Raw genomic sequence first — 19,352 nt, 5'->3', positions numbered from 1 at the left:
AGGCTATAAAGGACCACTGTATATGTATCTAAGGAAAAGAGTCCAAGTAGATCTGGAGCTAAAAGTGGATCTGAAGGTCATGTTCAGGGGTTATTCTTTCTGTCTGTCTCAAGCACCTTGTGTTTTCTGTCATCCTTGTTTTTCTCTCTGCTTCTTCACTCTGAAGCAGCTTCCTCTTCTTGCCACTGGTCCCCCAGCCCTTATACCACATGACGATTTCAGTGCCAACCACCATCTAATAAATATCTGTGTGTCTCCAATCAAGTTAGAGAAAAAGAAAGAGATCTGAATGTTATTTATATTTTCCCTGTATAGATTCTAAGGGAGATGATATTAATGATAGTCCCTCGTTTATGGAATGGGATGAGGACTATGGTAATACAAGATTACATAAGAAGAGAGACTTTTAATTGGTCTGAGAGAGAGAAGGAGAAGTTAAAAGAGAGATAAACTGTCTTGGTAGCCAGTAAGAAACTTGGTGAGTCATTGAAAAGGATGTAAATGTTTAATCAGGACTTCTGTTAAGTTTTGTTGTGTATTGTGTGATGTAATTCTCTTTTTTAAATTTCCCCATCATATCTTCTCTAATATCTATCCTTTGCTAACTTTTGTATGGTTAAGCTTGCCTTCTGGGGATGGTGATTAAGGCTTAAGTCAAAGTGAGTAGGGTTGAGAGCTGAGAGGCTCCACTCAGCAGTGCCCTCATACTTGTGGGAAGGAAAAGGGATCCAGACTCACTTTCCCATGATTTAGCATATACCTTCTTTCCCAGCTTTATTCCCCAAAGGCCATCCTCACATAACCAAAGTCAGAGCTAGGAAGAACAGGCTTCTAGATTCTCCATGTCTTTTCATAATTCTATCACTTTGTTCGTGTTATGCTACCTCCTCGTCAAAAATCCATTTCAGCAATTCCCACAACTACATCAAGACCAAACCCCAATGCTACTTTCTCCAGGCAAAACTGACCTCTCCTTCCTCTCCACTCTTAGGGCACTTGGTTTAGTACTTATATTACCTCTGTCACATTATGCCTTGCACTAAACTGACTGTATCATCTGCCCTCTTGGAGTGTAAGAAACATCTTATTCGCCTCTCAGATTACTCACATGAGGCCAAGCACAGTGCATGGCGCATTTGAGCACTCAGTAAATGTTTTTTGAAAAGATGAGTAACGCAGGGACCTGTGTGGTTTGAGTAGGGTGTGTTCTATCCAGATTTTTATAGTGTAGTACTAGAAAATAGTAGGCTAAAACATGTGCACCTAAGTGTGTGCATTTCCATGATGAAGATATGTTGGTCTCTTGCTGATAAAGTAATGAACTTTCACCTATCTGTCACGTGGTCTGCCTGAAGATAAATGGGAGTGTGAACATGTAAACACTTTGGGAAGTAAAAGCATGCTCGATAAATAAAAGCCATTGTTTATTTCTGTATACTATATAGAGTAGGATCTCTATAATTCGATGTCTCTCGGGACTATGGGTGACCATGATAGTTTTGGTTAATCTGAACCCTCCAGGTCAGTGCTACTCAAGTTGTGAACCATGGACCACTGCCAATCCAAGAACTGTTACTGGTGTATAATGAGATAAATGGAAACATTTGGAGTCAGCATTTAAAAACCTTTGAAGCAACTTGACACAACAATATAACTAAGTAATTTAATAATAAAAATGTGACTTATGTCTCTACACTTTTGTTGTATTAATTTCATTTTGCCAGTAATTCATTTCCGTTGTTGTGTGATAGGATTCACAATAGATTGAGAACGAAAACAAAACATCAAAAAAGCTGGTCCATGGGCTTCCCTGGTGGCGCAGTGGTTGGGAGTCCGCCTGCCAATGCAGGGGACACGGGTTCGTGCCCCGGTCCGGGAGGATCCCACATGCCGCAGAGCGCTGGGCCCGTGAGCCGTGGCTTCTGAGCCTGTGTGTCTGGAGGCTGTGCTCCGCAGCAGGAGGGGCCGCGGCAGTGGGAGGCCCGTGTACCGCAAAAGAAAAAAAAAAAGCTGGTCCTTCAGTGTAGATAGTTTGAGAAGCACTGTTTTAGGTAATTCTTTCCAGAATGGAAGATACCCACATTGTGTACATGGGAGTGTTGGGAAAAACGATAAAAATAAACCGGTAGACATTATGAAATACTAGTATCAACAAAACTCAGTGAAAGTTGATATAATTATCAACAAAAGTTGGTATAAAGGAACAATATAGTGAATGATAGTGAGAAGAAAGCATCTGAAATGTAACAGTTCTGATTCACAGTGTTCATTCTGAGCAGTCTTCCCAAAATGTTTTCTGCATCTTTAACAATCCTTTATGCAATCTCCTCTCTCTAGTAACTAAGCTTACATTCTGGCACTTTTAGAGAAAATAACATGCTCCCCTGTTGTTAAATGAGTTTGGGTGTTGTGCTTGCTTGAAGAAAACATCTATGCACCCTTTCAATTAACGTGAACAAGAATTCTCCAGTCATCTGTAAGTCTTCTCTATGAAAAATCCCTTCAGGAAGTCAATAATTCAGTGTCTTTAACATACAACTGAGCTTTGGTTATCCTTTGGTTTTTTTGCCAGTTTGACACTGAATTTTTATGGAAAGTCTTCTTAACCTGGGTCAGGATGATATTTTGAGTAAACAGTATGTGGTTCTTATTGTCGGAGCATCTTGTTTTTCCAGATGACCAAGATAATACATTTCACAGGGGTCTTAAAAATGTTCTACAGATTTCTGATACTGTAGAAAGTAATATTTGCCAGTGTCTTAAAATTTAGTATTCATGAATCATGTTACAGATTTTGATTTGAGGACTCAGGGATTTATTATGTAGATCACAAAATCAGAGGGTAGGGACTGAATTCCATGTCAGGTTTTGTGCTATGCCTGATGGGATGGGATTGCTCAGAAATGGTTCTTTTTTTTTTTTCTTTTTTTTTTTTTTTTTTTGCAGTACGCATGCCTCTCACTGTTGTGGCCTCTCCCGTTGCGGAGCACAGGCTCCGGACGCACAGGCTCAGCGGCCGTGGCTCACGGGCCCAGCTGCTCCGCGGCATGTGGGATCTTCCCGGACCGGGGCACGAACCCGCGTCCCCTGCATCGGCAGGCAGACTCTCAACCACTGCGCCACCAGGGAAGCCCTCAGAAATGGTTCTTAATGCTTAGGAGTCAGAGTCCTTGATATTGCATCAGGATTTGATATTACATTCTAAGCAAAACAGGAGGATTTTCTGATCCGTTTATAATGTAATTTTAACTTTCCTATGTTCCATTTCACTTTTCTTTCCTTCCCCTGGCAGGCAGATCTGGCCTCAGGCTGCCCAGGACCTGTTTGAACTGAACTTGGAAACCTGGACAAGCCTGGGGTTATGGTCCTCTAGGGTACACGCTCCATGTCTACCCCTTTCCTCATACTTTTCAGACTCAGATTATCTTGACTCAGTTTGCAAAGTAGCCTGTATTTCCTCCAGAGTCTTTTAAAAAGAAATTAGAATGTTTCATAAAGCTAAAGATGCTCCAATAAAGAGAAAGTCTGTTTCCCGCTCGCCAAATTGTTTCCTATAATACATTAATATTCAAGTCTGCTCTGAATGTGTATTTTAAATTACCCCTTATATAATTGTTTATGGGGAGGTAAAGAAAATCTAGATTACACCCACTAGAAGTTTTGAAAGCTTTGCTAACTTTTTAAATTCTTTGTAGTTCAGTAAGCATAAATTTAAATCCCAGGATATAATTCTTTTAAAAATGAGCTGGCTTCTTGATTTTTCATCTTATCTTTGCCTCTTGATCTTGCTGTCTTAGGAATTATTGATGGCTCTTTCCTGACTGTCTTTCCGGTCTGACTTTTCTCAAGACAAATCCCAAACCGTGATATACCCATAATGAACTTTCTTCAGCCATGGGTTTAGCTACAGCTGTTCCAGAACCCTCTCTCCACCTTCCCTTGGCCCTGAAGACGTTACTAGGCTCCCTAATCCGTCAGGCCATCCCTCACCAGCTCTCCCATCCTGCTGCCTATGCTCTTCCTCCCAATGACAGATCCATCACTTCTGATCCTAGATTTTTCTCTCCACCTGCAGCTTAGATATGATGTTTTGATCTTCCCTTATCTCTCTTCCTGTCCTTATTGAATATTCCGCCTCCCTAGACTCACAGTAGTTAGTTCCAGTTCCACTATCACCCAGTTCCCCCTTTTCTTTTAAATTCCTCTCCACTCCTAAACCCAGTTCTGGCTTCAAGTGCCTGGGTGGGGAATCCAGAGATCTTGAAATTATCAGCCATCTTGATAACAACTGAGAGCCTCACAGTGATAATTTCAACAGTGGCCAACCTTTCTCTGGCTCCTTCCTATAGTTCTCTCTTGTCCTTGGTTGCATTGCGAATCCTATTTTGCTAAATGTAGTTGTATTCATGACATTGCTTTACCTATACCCGACTACATACTAGAACTTAAATAATCCTGAAAACTCATGCCCAGTGGAAGCAAGCAGAGAGTCAGGCAAGCCTGATATGTCTTGTTACTTGTTGACAAAGTGCCTGACAGAATAATTCCATCACCTCTGCTTCTCTACTCTTGACTTTTAAAAAAGGTACCCATTCAACCTTGAGGGTATTATGCTAAGTGAAACAAGCCATAGAGAGAAAGACAAATACTGTATGATCTCTCTTATATATGGAATCTTAAACAAACAACAAACAAACAAAACCAAGCTCATAGATAGGTGAGAACAGATAGGTGGCTGCCAGAGGTAGGGGGTGGGTACAGGTGGTCAAAATGGGAGAAGGGAGTCGAAAGGCACAAACTTCCAGGTATAAAATCAATGTCCTGATGATGTAATGTGCAGCATGGTGACTATAGGTAATAATACTGTAGTGCATATTTGAAAGGTGCTAAGAGAGTAGGTCTTAAAAGTTCTCATCAGGGCTTCCCTGGTGGCGCAATGGTTGAGAGTCCGCCTGCCGATGCAGGGGATACGGGTTCGTGCCCCGGTCTGGGAAGATCCCACATGCCGCGGAGCAGCTGGGCCTGTGAGCCATGGCCGCTGAGCCTGCGCGTCCAGAGCCTGTGCTCCGCAACGGGAGAGGCCACAACAGTGAGAGGCCCGCGTACCGCAAAAAAAAAAAAAAAAAAAAAAAAAAGTTCTCATCAGAAGAAAAACAATTCTGTAGCTATATATAGTGACAGTGGTAACTAGACTTATTTTAATATCTATAAATATCGAATCATCATGTTGTACCCCTGAAACTAATATATATCACTTCTACCTCAATTTAAAAAATAACAAAATTAAAATAAATTAAGAAAGGCATCCATTCAGAAGCATGAAATACCATTTCCCACTGTGCTTACCAGTTTCTGCCCCCTGAGTCTGTACCCTGCCCTGAATCACACTCTGCCTGTTGGCATCCCATGTGAGTATTTCACGTGGCATTAACAGCAGCTGCTCCCCATAGCAAAGCAGCTGTGAAAGCTGATCAGCCAGGATTTCTCACTTGAATCAGTTTAAGCGGAGCCCACAAAGATGTGGCAGACACAACTCAGCTATTTCTTTCAAATTTACCATCTTAGCCTTATGCTTGGAGCAGCGTGTTTGGTCTGTGCCTCGGGTATTAGGAAGAGTACTGAAGCCTCCTGTCACTAATAACACCCTTTCCCACATTAACCCTTCAGATCCCAATGAATTCTTTGAGAACAGATAGAACTGACTTCCCCAGGGTCTGGTTTCTCTCTCAGTGGGTGACACTATAACACAGTTCATCTTTTTGAAGTGAGCAATCTGTCAGTTTCAACACATCGTTTCTCTTTTCCTCCCGTGTTTACATCTGTAGCCAAAACTGATTCATTTCACTTAGCAGCAGCTCCTAAAAGAATTAGATCTTTTATCTAGCCATCTACCCACTTATCTATTTACTTATTTAGTATGGTCACTGCCTTAGCATCTGCATTTTGAATGATTTCACACCCTTTCTCTTCTCCTTCTCCTGCCCATCTGACTCTTCTTTCAGCCTGTGGCTCCTCTCCTGCTTGCTTTCACCAGGCTATCTAAGACCATCTCGCTTTGCAGTTCCTTCTCTTTTCTGTGTGTCCCTGTGCTCCTAGGTTAACATAATCCTATTTGAGCCTTTCATTTTATCATCCATTACCGTGTGTGAGCCTCGCTTCTGATTGCATTCCATCTCAGAAACGCTAGTTCTATATAGATCACCTACACAGGTCACCTGTATAGATTGCCTATACTGATAACACCTGTCAAAGAAAACGGAACTGGATCCTGTCCACTAGTCTCGTTTTTGCAGGTTTACTTGGGGAAACCCCCTCGGTATGATCCCAAGAGTCCCTGATTACCTGTGTTTAATCCTGTTCCCGCAGTGCGGGCCATGTTCTAAATGCTCCATACACACGCACTCATTGAATGCTTACAACGCTAGGAAATCCAGAGCATTATCATTCCCGTTCATAGGTTAAGAAATTGAGGCACAGAGAGATGAATGACTTGCTGGGCACACAACTTCTCAGAGAGAAAATAGGCTTAACCCAGGCGATTTAGCTCTAGAGCCCATGCTGTTAACCACCCTGCCCCAAAAGAGTGTTTCAGCATCTAATATTTCTGCTTTCCATCTCTTCTCCAGGTCCCATGAACTTCCCAGATTCCTCCTTTGGCCACTTTCTGACAAACTAGGAGAAAATAAAGATTCTCTCTTGAACTCATGAAATCTTATGACTTCTTTACTCGTCACACTTTCATTTCTTAGTGCAAATTTAACTCAATTCCTTTATCTCCATGGCTTTCCTCCATAACCTTGCCTTCAGCTCACATTACTGAATATAGATAGACATTCATAATCCTCTTACTGACATTTCTTGTCAAGAGGTGCAGCTTTGGAGAAAGCATAGCTCCTCCGAGAATGCTCACAGCCCGCATCTGAGCTCCCAACTCTTGAGAGTCTAGAGTGAAATTCCTTACTTTCCTCTGAGTCATTTGTTGACTGTTACACAATTTTAGGTCATTTTAAAGCACAGAGGACTCTGTAACCCCTTACATTCTGAATCAAGGCTGAAATTCAAGCAGATAATAAGGCAGACTCTTACCCAGAACAGCTGTTATGGTGGCAAAGGAAGGAGCCCAGGAAATGGCATGAATTTAGACCCTTTAAATGACTGAATAATATGTTTAATTTTCAAAAAGTCAACATTTGGGACTTCCTTGGTGGCGCAGTGGTTAGGAATCCGCCTGCCAAGGCAGAGGACACGGGTTTGAGCCCTGGTCCAGGAGGATCCCACATGCCGCAGAGCAACTAAGCCCATGTGCCACAACTAGAGCCCCTGAGCCACAACTGCTGAAGCCCACATGCCTAGAGCCGGTGCTCCACAACAAGAGAAGCCACCGCAATGAGAAGTGCACGCACCGCAACAAAGAGTAGCCCCCGCTCGCCACAACTAGAGAAAGCCCACACACAGCAACGAAGACCCAATGCAGCCAAAAATAAATAAACTAATTAAAATAAAAAGAGAGCAGATTGCTCCATCTCCTATTTAAAAAAAAGAGGTGAGTTTAAAAAAAAAAAAAAAGGGAACATTTGAACCTGATAATCCGGTAGCCATATGTTGTGCAAAAGTTTACTAGCATGAACTGAAAAGTCTTGGCCTGATGTCAAGCCACATGACTCCTTCTCATAAAAGGGCAGGACCTTGCTTTTCTACTTTTCCTTTGTTTCTATGACTAGCCTGGACTCACTTGGTGATATTGAGGAGTTAGCTTTGATTCCTCTTTTTCTCCCCCTTCCAATCCATCAACGGAAAAACCTTCTTTCTCTGGTTTACGGAGCACGAAAGTCCTGGCCCCTGACCACTTCTCTGACTTTATCTCTCCCCCTCACCCACATGCTCCACCCGTGCTCGCCGGCTGTCTGTTCTGTGATCATTCTCAAGCCATTTTTTCCTCCCTTAGGATCTTCCTCACCAGCTCTTTTCTCTGTTCAAAATGCTATCTCTTCCCTGATACTTTCATGGCTCATCCTTTTCTGTCAGAAGCCTTCCTGAACCATCCACTCTGAAGGAGCTGTCCACTGATTCTGTCACATAACTTTATTTTAACTAAAATAATAATAAATATAATTTGAAATTTTAACTAAAATAATAATCAAGTTAACTTTATTAACTGTAAGTAGTGCAGTGCACTCATTATAGTTACAAGACCTTAAACTGGGACTCTTTACCTAAGTTTTAGCTGAGTTCAAAAAGGACAGGTGAAGAATACTTCAGTATTCTGAAGTGAGGTGCTAGGCTTCCTACACAGGACTTTTCAAGGGAGTTGATAGCTTGGTCTTGCAACTCTTGGTTAACCACCAACTTACAGTCTATAAAATTGTTTGGAAGAGGCAAAAGAGATATTGAAGATTAAAAATAATTTTTTCAGAGAGAATTGCTGGTGTGCTGCTCCCCCAAAATCTCTACAGTAAAGAGGAAAGGGGGGTATATCCCCCTCTTTTGTGCCTGCTGCAGAGACTTTGGTAAGACTACTCAGTGATCTTGACCTATGTCCCCTTAAACTGTGGGATACAGACTCACACCCAGAAATGTCTGAAGGAAGAAGACTGGATGCTCTGAGACAAGCAGGAAGAAGACGCGGAGTTGAAAACAGCCTAGACTCCCAGAATTTACCATGACAAAGGACACACGAGTGCTACCTCTTGACCAGATGATGGGCACAAGAGAAAGCCCCAGCCAAGAGCCCTTTTAAATCCTACCAGAGAGGGCTATGCATAGGGGAAAAGTGATCCTAAGAGGAGTTGAGCTTCTAGATTCTTAGTAACTGAGAGAGAACATTTAAGTGGCCAACTAGAGGAATATAGATCACCCACATTATGACTAGAGCAACAGAATTCATTCATTCATTCAACATAATGGTTACATCACTGTTGGATTTTCACCTAGTTTATTTCCTTACTTCTATAGTGCCCATCTCCTTTGACTAGAATATACATTTAACAAGAGTAAGGACCTTTTCTATCTTTTCATGGTTGGCTAGAGCAGTACTTGGCATATAGTTGGTATATTTGTGGATGAATATTTAATAAATGTTGATTGATTGACTGAAATAGGTGAAGACTAGGAAAATGTAACTTCCACTCCCTTCCCACAGTGATATGCAGATTCTAGTACTGTGAATGTCCACTAAGCTAACATAGTTGGAACTATAATCATTAACAAGTAGAAGCCTCAGAAGCAAAGGCTGATTAAAAAAAAATAGTTGATTAAAAATCTAACAACTACTTCATCACTTTCTCCTAAATTATTTTTTGTTTGGTTTTGCTTTTTTAAACAGAGCACCTCATGATAAATCATATTCTGTTATCAATATAACCCTTGTCGTACTATGCTGTAAGTTTCAACCTATTTATACAAGTTAAATAATCTTATTTTATTAGTCTATTATATTCTTCTTATTTTAAAATGTTTTTTTATATATACAAAATAATATATGTAATGTAAATTGAGGCATAATAATATCGGTAAATAACATTTTATCACAGTATAAGTAACTGTAGAAAATTATCCAAAGTGGTGTGACATTTTAGAGAAAAAATAGTGTTAATTTTTAGCCCTAAAATAAATTTCAATTTTAATATATGTGTAAATTGAGGCATAATAATATCAGTAAATAACATTTTATCACATTATAAGTAATTGTAGAAAATTATCCAGAGTTGTGTGACATTTTAGAGAGAAAATAAAATGTTAATTCTTAGCCCTAAAATGAAAATCAATTTTAATGAACTTGATGCAACTATCTACTTTTCCAAAATACACACATATACAGAGCTGTCTAGGGCTACAGACAGACTCATTTTTAAACAAACTTCATATATAGGTATACATACATTATAATTGTAATATATAAAGCTAGTATGCATGTGTGTTTATATTCAACTTACGTGATATGGAATATATACTGCCTTCCCAAAATGAAGGTGGAGAATTCATAGAATTTTAAACTAATTTAAATAATGGCACCAATTTCCTGAGCCCTTTTCTATACCAGGCCCCTCCTGAGCAGTTTAATAAACACTATCTAATTAAATTTTCAGAAAATCCTCAGGAATTAAGTCGTATCCCCATTTTACAGATTAGGAAACTGAGGCGTAAGAAAACTAAGCTTCTTCCCAAGATGACGGCAGAAAATCAGTAGTGAGTGATAAAACAGAAAACTTTCTGACTCCAAAATCTACCTTCTCAGACCTTTTAGTCATTCACCGTGTTCCTCCCTAATCGATAGGTGCTACTAAATCTGTGTAGGGCCAAGATTATTTTCAGTGTAATCTTTTGAAATCATATACTAATATTTTGTGTGTCTGTTTATTAATTTATGTTACTGTTTCCTCTCTCACATTTAACAAATAAGCCTCAAATCGCTATAGAGATTTCTAAAAAGAAGCTAGATCTGAAGTGTCTAGGAGGGCTTTAAGATTCAACTTAATAGGGATGTTATATTGGGCCACAATTTTGATGAGTAAGTAATATCTTTCAAACTAACATCAACATCTCTTCTGAGAAAAGAGAGAAAACAAACTGAAAATCATGAATTTTAACAAAATAGCTGAGCTGTTTGAATTCTTTGTGTGTGTTTGTGTTTAGTTTTGCTTTTGTTTGTTTGTTTACTTCTTTTGCCTTAATCAGGTTCTATAGGAGATTTGAAAGCATTATCAAGTGTCATCTTATGCTTATTAGTAATATTAAGCTAGGGAGTAAAGATAGTAGAAAAATGTTTTTTACTTAACTTAATGAAAACACTTTGTTCAATCAGTTAAGACTGTTTCATTAACTAACAAATAATTATTGAACTTCTTCACTATGATTAACCAGAGGGAATTCAGAAGTTATAGTCCCTTTGGGAGTTGAGAGATTCTTCTGAGTGTTCATTAAGGATATCAAATATTTGACCAAGATAGCGAGCAAAACAACATGTGTTTTGCACTGTAGTTCGGGTGCACCAACTATCACAAATAGTTGCCTGTTCCCCTCTCCCTCTCTCAGGTGTGCTCATGTTGTTACAACAATGAAGGGCGCATATGCAGTGCAAGTTCACACTGAGAAAAACTTGTCTGTTCCACTGATAATCTTCTTTGTCTGAGAGGAGCTGGTCTTTGGGGCCTTATGGGTATGAGTCATAAACAACCAGATGAAAGGTTTAAAGGGGTTACTTGGCTATAGTAGACAAAAACATCCTGTTATGGAAATCTTCTAAACCAGTATCTGTATGCGTAGATTTCTTTTTCTTTGCAACTAACTGTATTCTAGCTATCATATATTTCTCATTTTTTTAACCTCTATAATTCAGCCTAAAAATATAACTACTTAGGTATTCTGACACTTCAGTTGGATGTCAGTGATCACTTCGTTTTGAACAACCATCAAATCTAAGACTGAGTTTCCTTGGAGGTCACTCGAGGATCAGCATAGCCATTGGAAGAACAATAAAAATTTCAGATTTTTATTTTGGTGTCAAACTACAGATACTTTTGTGGCTCAAGGAAGGTTGAAATCACTTGACATCAACCTTTAAAAATTAAACTCCATCTTTAACAACAATAGCTAAACCCTAAAAATAGTGCCGATTATTTCCATGTAAACACCAGATGGGGAGATTCCCCTAGACCTGTGTTTCATCCATTCAGTCAAGAAACAGTTATTAAGCCATTTCTACAAGGTGCCCAGACCATGTACAAGTCCTGGGAGCAGAGAATGGAATAACCTAAAGTTCCTGCTCTCACCCAGACAAAGCTCCTTTCTGACAGTGATAGCGTCTGTGAAAATGATAATTAGAACATTTGATAGTGCAGTTTTCCAGATTTGCTTGATAATAAGACTCACCTACGTGCCTTGTCAAAAATGCAGATTCCTGGGCTTGGAGATTGATGACATGTGGAGTGAGTCCTATAAATCCATTATTTTACACGTTGCTCAGATGTGTCGTATCAGGCAATTGCAGGAAGCATTTGGTAGAGAATCCCAGGGTAAGAGTGGACTAGAAAAGCCAATGAGGAGGTGGTGTTTGAGTCAAGGTCTGAATGATGAGAAAATATAGAGGAAGTGGATTCCAAGCAGAGGGAATAGTAAAGGCAGAGGCCCTGAGCACAGTATGAGGTTGCTGGCTTTCAGGAACAGAGCAAGCCAGTAAAATCGGTTTCACCAATTAGGAAAAGCTTGGCCAAAGGAGGTTAAAGAAGAAGGCAGGGGCTGTGCTAAGCAGTTTGGAAATTTTTAAACTCAACAGGCAGCTGTTGGATGGTTTTAAGTAGAAGAATGATGATCTGATAAACATTTCAAAAGATCTACTCTCAAAGACTAGCCATCAAAAGGAGACTTGAGAATGTGCTTCAAAATCTCCTGGGATGATTTTTTTAAAAATGCAGTTTCCTAGTCCAAATCCCATATCTTCTGAACAAAGGCCCAGACATCTGTACTTCTAACAAGCACCCAAGGCTGAATAATACAGCCTCAGACTAGAAGCTCCGTGAGTGTCTGGACTCTATTTACTTACCACTGTACACTCAGTGGCTAGCATTGAAGTAGTAGGGATATTACTTAATTTTTGAGGATGTTGTAAAATGTTTTTAATGAATATGTAAATGAATGACCAAATCTTTGGTATTTAAAATCAATGTGATTAGCAATTAAAAAATTAGGTATTTAACTAGCTAGCATAATAAATAAGATTATTGGTAGTCTTTACATATTTCAAATATTTCCTAAACAAATTATAATTTAAGTTAGTGCTTTAATCATTGTCATTAATATAGAAATATTATATTCTGGCTCCTCAAATGCACCTGGAAATGGTCAGAAAATCTGTCATTGCAGAAGATTATTGATGAGTAGAGGATTGTTACAGGTTTTGAAAGGTAACAAAGCAGGAATCATGCTTGAACAGTTTTAGTTGCTTAACGCTCAGTGTTTGGTCACATCTGTAGCATCTGTAGTTTGTAATGGTTGAGGGGAAAACAATTTATGAATCAAAGCAAAACCCCATAGTTGGAATATCCACATTTTTCTTCTAATTCTTCTAAAATTCAGCTTATATACATAGACATGGAGAGTTTTTACATTTAAATCTTAGTATTTGTTGGTAATTACAAATATTTTTTTCCTAGGATCAAAAGAAATGCTATGAAATACAATAATAATCTGTAAGACTTTGAAGAAAATATAAATAATCAACAAAATATGCTGTGGGTCATAGAAAGGACAACATAGAAAGACACAGTTTTCATAAAGTAAATAGGAGTGATGTATGAGAATCAGTGTAATTTATAACTAAAAACTACTAAAATTTTAAAAAATTCTTGGCATACATTGGTTTATAAAAAACATTTCCAGGATGAATATATATCTTTTCCACAAATAAAACACAAGACATTAAATAAAATCGATCAGTTACAAACCCAATCCGTATTAGGCAAATCCCATATCTTACTTACTTTATCTTCAGGGATTAACACAGAGTGGACCTCCAATAAATGTTTCATGAATGACTGAATGGTTGTCACAGTGATTTATATCATGAAGTTAATGAGACCAAGTTCATGTTTGTTCAATTGAACATATCTGTTTTCTTGGCACCAAGACACACTGTATCTTTATTTCCAGCCAGAAACCCACTGTATCCTTATTCCATCACCTAAGTTACTCTTTGGTCACATAATAAACTGAGTAAGAGGATGCTTCCAGTTTAAAATGACCATCACAACTTTTTATCCAATGTAATAGTGTCACCTTCTTATACCAAGATCAGAATAAGTATATAATAAGTATATATCTATATCTAGATATATATCTAGATCTAAAGCTAAATTGAAAGATAGACACACACATATGTATATAGACAAACTTATACACAGGTCCATATACATAAATATGTGCACATGTCTATGAATTTCAAAGATGTGAATCTTTATTATCATTATTATATAATAACTTACTATTTCAAAGGGAAAAAAGTTAAGGCCCACTATCATAGGCTTGACGCACAGTATTGGATTTTGAGTGTGTATTCCAAAGAGATCCCACTGAAGAGCTAAATATATTTCAAGCTAACAAAAAGAAAAGGTTTTTTGAAAAAAATTATGTTGAAGCTCTTTGTACAACCACTTTATTCCACTTTCTGTCAGAGCTTATGTGTTTCCAAGGGAGTACAGTAATTTGTGCATTTTCTATTTTTAAATCATTCATTGTTCTAGTTAAATATTATGAGTGTATGGCAATTCCTAAAAGAGTCATGCAGAGATAGTAGGTGCAATTGTGTTGTACTCAAAATAAATTCATGGTTAAAGCAAATATTTAACAACTGTCAAATACTGGATTGCATGTAGAAAAACTAATCCGGTATAGCTCTGGTAAATTAAAACTTCAAACCAAACCTTCCTTCTGTGCTTTTGTAATTAGAAAACCAAATGAGGAACTTTTCTGGGCAGCCTGGTTTAAGAAACCCACCTGTTTTCTCTTTTTAAAAAGATATTTTTGAAGTTAATATGTTTAAGTAAAGGATTTAAATGACTCAAAACTGGAATTGTGAAGAATAACCCTCTCACATTTAAATATTACTATGTATATTTGTGATTTACAGCAATTTGATAAATGGCATATGAGGCATTAATTATAAATAATATGCTTGAAAGAGAAAGTCAGGTTATGCAAAGAAGACATTACCTGAGGAATGGCAACCATCTATCCCATGGATCACCCATCAAGGCTAATGTCCAAGGACCTTTATATTTTCTCCACATCAGCCATTATCCAGGACCTTGTCCGTATTCAGAAGGGCTCTACTGAAATATTAAGTTCAAGCATCAGCTCTCTGATCACCAGTCCCACTCTATTAGCCCCACCATGTCTGTCTTCAGTCTCTCTGGGACATCTAGTCTCTTGACTAGACCCTTCTCTCTTTCACTACCTTCTCTATCCAAATTAAATTCTATGCTCCATTATTTCAAATGCTTGCTTCCTAATCCCTCTACCCTCTTCTCCGATTGTCCTTCAGTTTAAGTATGTGGAAAAACCCAGCCTTGGCCCAGTCTAATTCTTCACCTTTTCTGAAAGAACCCACACTGCTCAGTGCCTCCGGGGAAATTTCAAACAAACTTACACATTGGTGCGAGCCTAAATGCATGATTTTCAGACTCAACTGACTTCTCAAAGAGTTCTGATAATCCTATTTTTTCAAAATACTTAGAACTTCTCTTTTCTTTTAAAGTCTGCAACCTCATCACTCTCACTTTCATCAGGTACCTTACTTTCAACTTCACAAGGAAAAGAGAAGCCATCAAGGTAGAATAGCCTCAGTCTCCCATTCATAGTACAGACTCCCCTGTGTGCCAGCCATATGTGCCTCCCTCCCTTCTGCCTCAGATTCACCCTTCTATTGGTGGGGGTCATATTACTTCTTAGGGGACCATGCTCCAGTGCTTCTTTCTTTCACTGTATCCTCAACGTCTCTTCCTATACTGACTTATTCTCACAAATAATTTGGTGATCACGTCAAGAAAAAATCCATAAAACCTCTCTGGATGTTTCTCTATGGTCCCTATCCCTTCTATCTGAACCCTTTAATAGCCAATCTTTTAGAAAAACTGCTCTCCTTACCATTTCCTTTTCCTCGCCTCCCACTTACACTCTGGTCCATCTGTAATTTGGCCTCTGCCTCCACCACACCCCAGAAAGGCCTCCCAGCAAAGTCTCAAATGACCATTGTGTCAATCAAGTTTCCGAAAGAAAAGAGGTGGGACATTCAAGCTGGGATAATTCGAAGAGAATGTAATTTAAAAAAAAAAAGACAGAGACTTCCCTGGTGGCTCAGTGGTTAAGAATCCGCCTGCCAATGCAGGGGACATGGGTTCGAGCCCTGGTCTGGGAAGATCCTACATGCCGTGGGGCAACTAAGCCCGTGCGCCACAACTACTGAGCCTGCGCTCTAGAGCTCGCGTGCCACAGCTCCTGAAGCCTGCGAGCCACAACTACTGAGCCCACGGGCCTAGAGCCCATGCTCCACGACAAGAAAAGCCACCGCGATGAGAAGCCCACACACTGCAACGAAGAGTAGCCCCCTCTCGCCACAACTAGAGAAAAGCCTTCATGCAGCAAGGAAGACCCAGTACAGCCACAAATAAATAAATTAATTAATTAATTATTTTAAAAAGATAATAAAAATCCATTGGTAGAGTACAGTGAACCCTCAAGGGATAGCCTGATACTCCAGAGCTAATAAATGCAGGAAGCTCTTTCCCAACCTACCCCAAGAGGGGTGAGCAGAGAACTACCTGACAGGAACTGTGACCTTAGGTCAAGGAAGCAAATCCACAAAGAAGAAGCCGAGGGGAAAATATCCTCTCCTCCCTTCTTCCCTCCTTCTTATCTTCTACCAGTGCCCACCATTGGTCTAACTCCAACAGAAGATAGGATAGAGTTAACGGGGGCCATCCACACTGGGCAAACTCCTGGGCATGGAGCAAGATGAAGAAGGCTGGGGACACAGGTGACAGCCAGCACAACCGCAGTGCCAAACCTACTGTGCAGCTTTGCAGCTTTATCTTAGGCTCTTAATGGCACTGAAAAATGTTGGCCTCTTCTGAAAGCTCTCCTTTTTGTGGCCCTTTGATGCCACTGCAATCTGTTTGTCTTCTTCCTCAACTTCTTTTGCACCTTCTATGCCTTTTTATTTATTTTTATTTTTTTACTTTTATTTATTTATTTATTTTGCGGTACGCGGGCCTCTCACTGTTGTGGCCTCTCCCATTGCAGAGCACAGGCTCGGGACGTGCAGGTTCAGCGGCCATGGCTCCCGGGCGCAGCCGCTCCGCGGCATGTGGGATCTTCCCGGACCGGGGCACGAACCCGTGTCCCCTGCATCGGCAGGCGGACTCTCAACCACTGCGCCACTAGGGAAGCCCTTCTATGCCTTTTTAAAATGCTGGTGCTCTTCAGGGCTATGGCTCTTCAAAGGCTGCTTTTCCTCTCAGTGCCCTTGGGTGGCCTCATCTATTCCTGTTGCTTTCACCACCACCTTCACAATTCCTAAGACTATATTTTGGCCCCAGCCCTTTCTCCTGAGCTTCATGCCCGCTTCCTTGTCTGTCTATAGTGCTGCTTCACTTAGAAGTCTCATAGACACCTCCAGATCAACTTGTCAAAAATTAAACCAGCCTCTCTAATCTCAAATCCATTCCATTTATGTTTCCTATTTTAGTAAATGAGACTGTCATTCTTGCAATTGCCCAAAAAAGAAATCTGGTTTTCAACCTCACTTACCATTTTCACAGCTAATGAGAACCCCTATCATTTTTATCTCAAGCACTTTCTAATTTCAGTGGTTTACATCTATCCTCACTCCCACTACTCAAGTCTAGGCTACCATAAACTTACATTTAGGTCTAGAAGTGGCTTTTTCCCTGGTCCTCTGCATCCCTTCTTGGCCCATTCTGCACCTTCAGCCAGAGTGTAATTTCTTGGATAAATCTTCTCATTATATTTTCCTTCTTTAAAAATGTCCAGTAGCTCCACATTTTTCTTAGAATGTAGTCTACATGTTTTGTCTTGGCTTTCCAAATTTGTTCTCTTCTTTCTTAGGCACCACTATATTAAATTCCAACAGAGCAGAGTTTCTTTCAGTTACTTGAACAGACCATGCTCAGTGTCACCTCTGGACCTTCACACAGTCTTTGCCTTCTTCTTGGGGCACTGCTTGTCCACTCTCTACCTGGGTAATTGCTGCTTTGCCTTCAAGCCACAGTGTAAATGTCACTTCCTTTGAGAAGCCTTCTCTTGATAATCCACGCCTGGATATTATGCGCCTCTCTTATCCAATAGTATATTGTACTTCCCAGAGTGAAACTTGTTTTCTTGTGCGCATGTCCCTCTAGACTCCAGTGATGTGTGCTCCAGGACTGGGGCTTTCGTTTTCATTGATGCATCCCCAGCACCTAGCAGAATTGCAAGCATTTTTTAGTGAATGAATGAAATTGCCTTTGAGGACATGAAGGCATTTTACAGAGTGGGAGTGAAGTATATAATTGACGAGGTGAAGAGAAGCGGCATCATAGATGATGTTATAGTTTTGCTCCGAATTTTATGTTTATTCCGAGGGCAGTGGTAAGCCACAGAATGTTCTTAAGCAACAGAGGGACAGACAGAAGTTGTGTTTTAGCGAGAGTAATTTTCCTGCTGTGAGTGGGATAAACCAGAAGAGGGGAGAACTGGAAGTTGAAAAAACAATTTTGAAGACCGAACAAATTGAGGCAACAGGTGACACTTTATAAGACTGCAGAGAAAGGTATAGCTGTGGGAGGTGTTTGGAAAATATAAAGAGGGATGCTTGGACATTAAGGGCAAAGTAGAAGAAGAAGTAAAACATGACTATGATTTTGATACTGGTCACTAGGGAAAATAGTTCTGTCATTTACCAGAATAGGGAAGTTGGAAAGGGGAATTTGAGGGAGACATATGAAAGGACTTAGAGGCTACAGTGAGGTCATAACACTTGAAGAGAAATGTTTTAAGAAGAGGGTTTATAGGATGGGGCTGAAATGTGTCTTCTCGAGGGAGAACACCCTTTTCTGACCCCAAAGAATGTGTTCTGGCACAAAGAGAAGCACTCTAAGGCCTGAGGTTGTTTTTGTTTTTGTGTGTTTGTGTGTGTGTGAGCTGTTGCCTAAATTCTGAGTCTTAGAAAAGACTATAAGGACAGAGGACAGAGAGGTAGAAACTGCATTATGTATGTGTGACCCTTCTCTGATGAGAGGCATATATTTGAAGAGCAGTCAAGAAAATTCCAAGTCCTTGTTTATTGTAAATCACCACCTAGCTGAAACACAGATTTCCAATTATTGCACTAGTTTTCTGCACACTGCCTGTAACAAATTCTTGTTAATTAATAGAAAGGATGCTTGAAATCCATAGAGAAGTGTTCTGTAGCGTTCAGATGTTGGGAGTCTGTGTACGTGTGTGTGATGCGTAGGACACAGCATTTTGTAAAGGACCTCCATAGGCTCTCTCCACCTGACAAAGAATGCCCACTACATGTAAGGAGATTTGAGTCATTTTTTTTTTTTTAAACAAAGTAAAACATATTTACAAATCACAGAAGAACTTTATTCTTTTTCTTCTCCCAGCCATTCACAGCTGTTTTGTGGGCCTAGCTCTTTCCCTCCCCGCTGAAACTTCCATGACTTTTCACTTCTCTGCATTTGGCAGGTGTTTAAAGTCACTCTTTTCTCTTATGGATATTTTCTTGGGCTCTTCTGAGATCCCACATCACTAGAGGTGTCTCATTTACATTCCGCAACTTCTTAGTCTCTGGAAGTCAC

At 39.8% G+C, this 19,352-nt stretch overlaps 1 long non-coding RNA gene across 2 annotated transcripts in view; it reads right to left on the bottom strand.

Annotated features, from left to right (window-relative positions):
• Window positions 1-17,730, bottom strand: part of LOC132428091 (uncharacterized) — a 29,794-nt gene extending 12,064 nt beyond the window's left edge. Inside the window, exons 1-2 of one of the 2 annotated variants that reach the window (XR_009520068.1) lie at window positions 17,413-17,730; window positions 14,704-14,822 (exon numbers count right to left, since the gene is read on the bottom strand). This is a non-coding gene — a long non-coding RNA (uncharacterized lncRNA). The remainder of the gene's footprint in view (window positions 1-14,703; window positions 14,823-17,412) is intronic. The other variant, XR_009520069.1, reaches the window with a different exon arrangement.
• Between the last annotated feature and the right edge of the window lie 1,622 nt (window positions 17,731-19,352).

Source organism: Delphinus delphis, chromosome 7, assembly GCF_949987515.2.
Source record: "Delphinus delphis chromosome 7, mDelDel1.2, whole genome shotgun sequence".
Classification (NCBI taxonomy): Eukaryota; Metazoa; Chordata; class Mammalia; order Artiodactyla; family Delphinidae; genus Delphinus; species Delphinus delphis.
The sequence above is the reverse complement of the archived record's forward strand: the minus strand, read 5'-3'. Positions and strand labels throughout refer to the sequence as shown.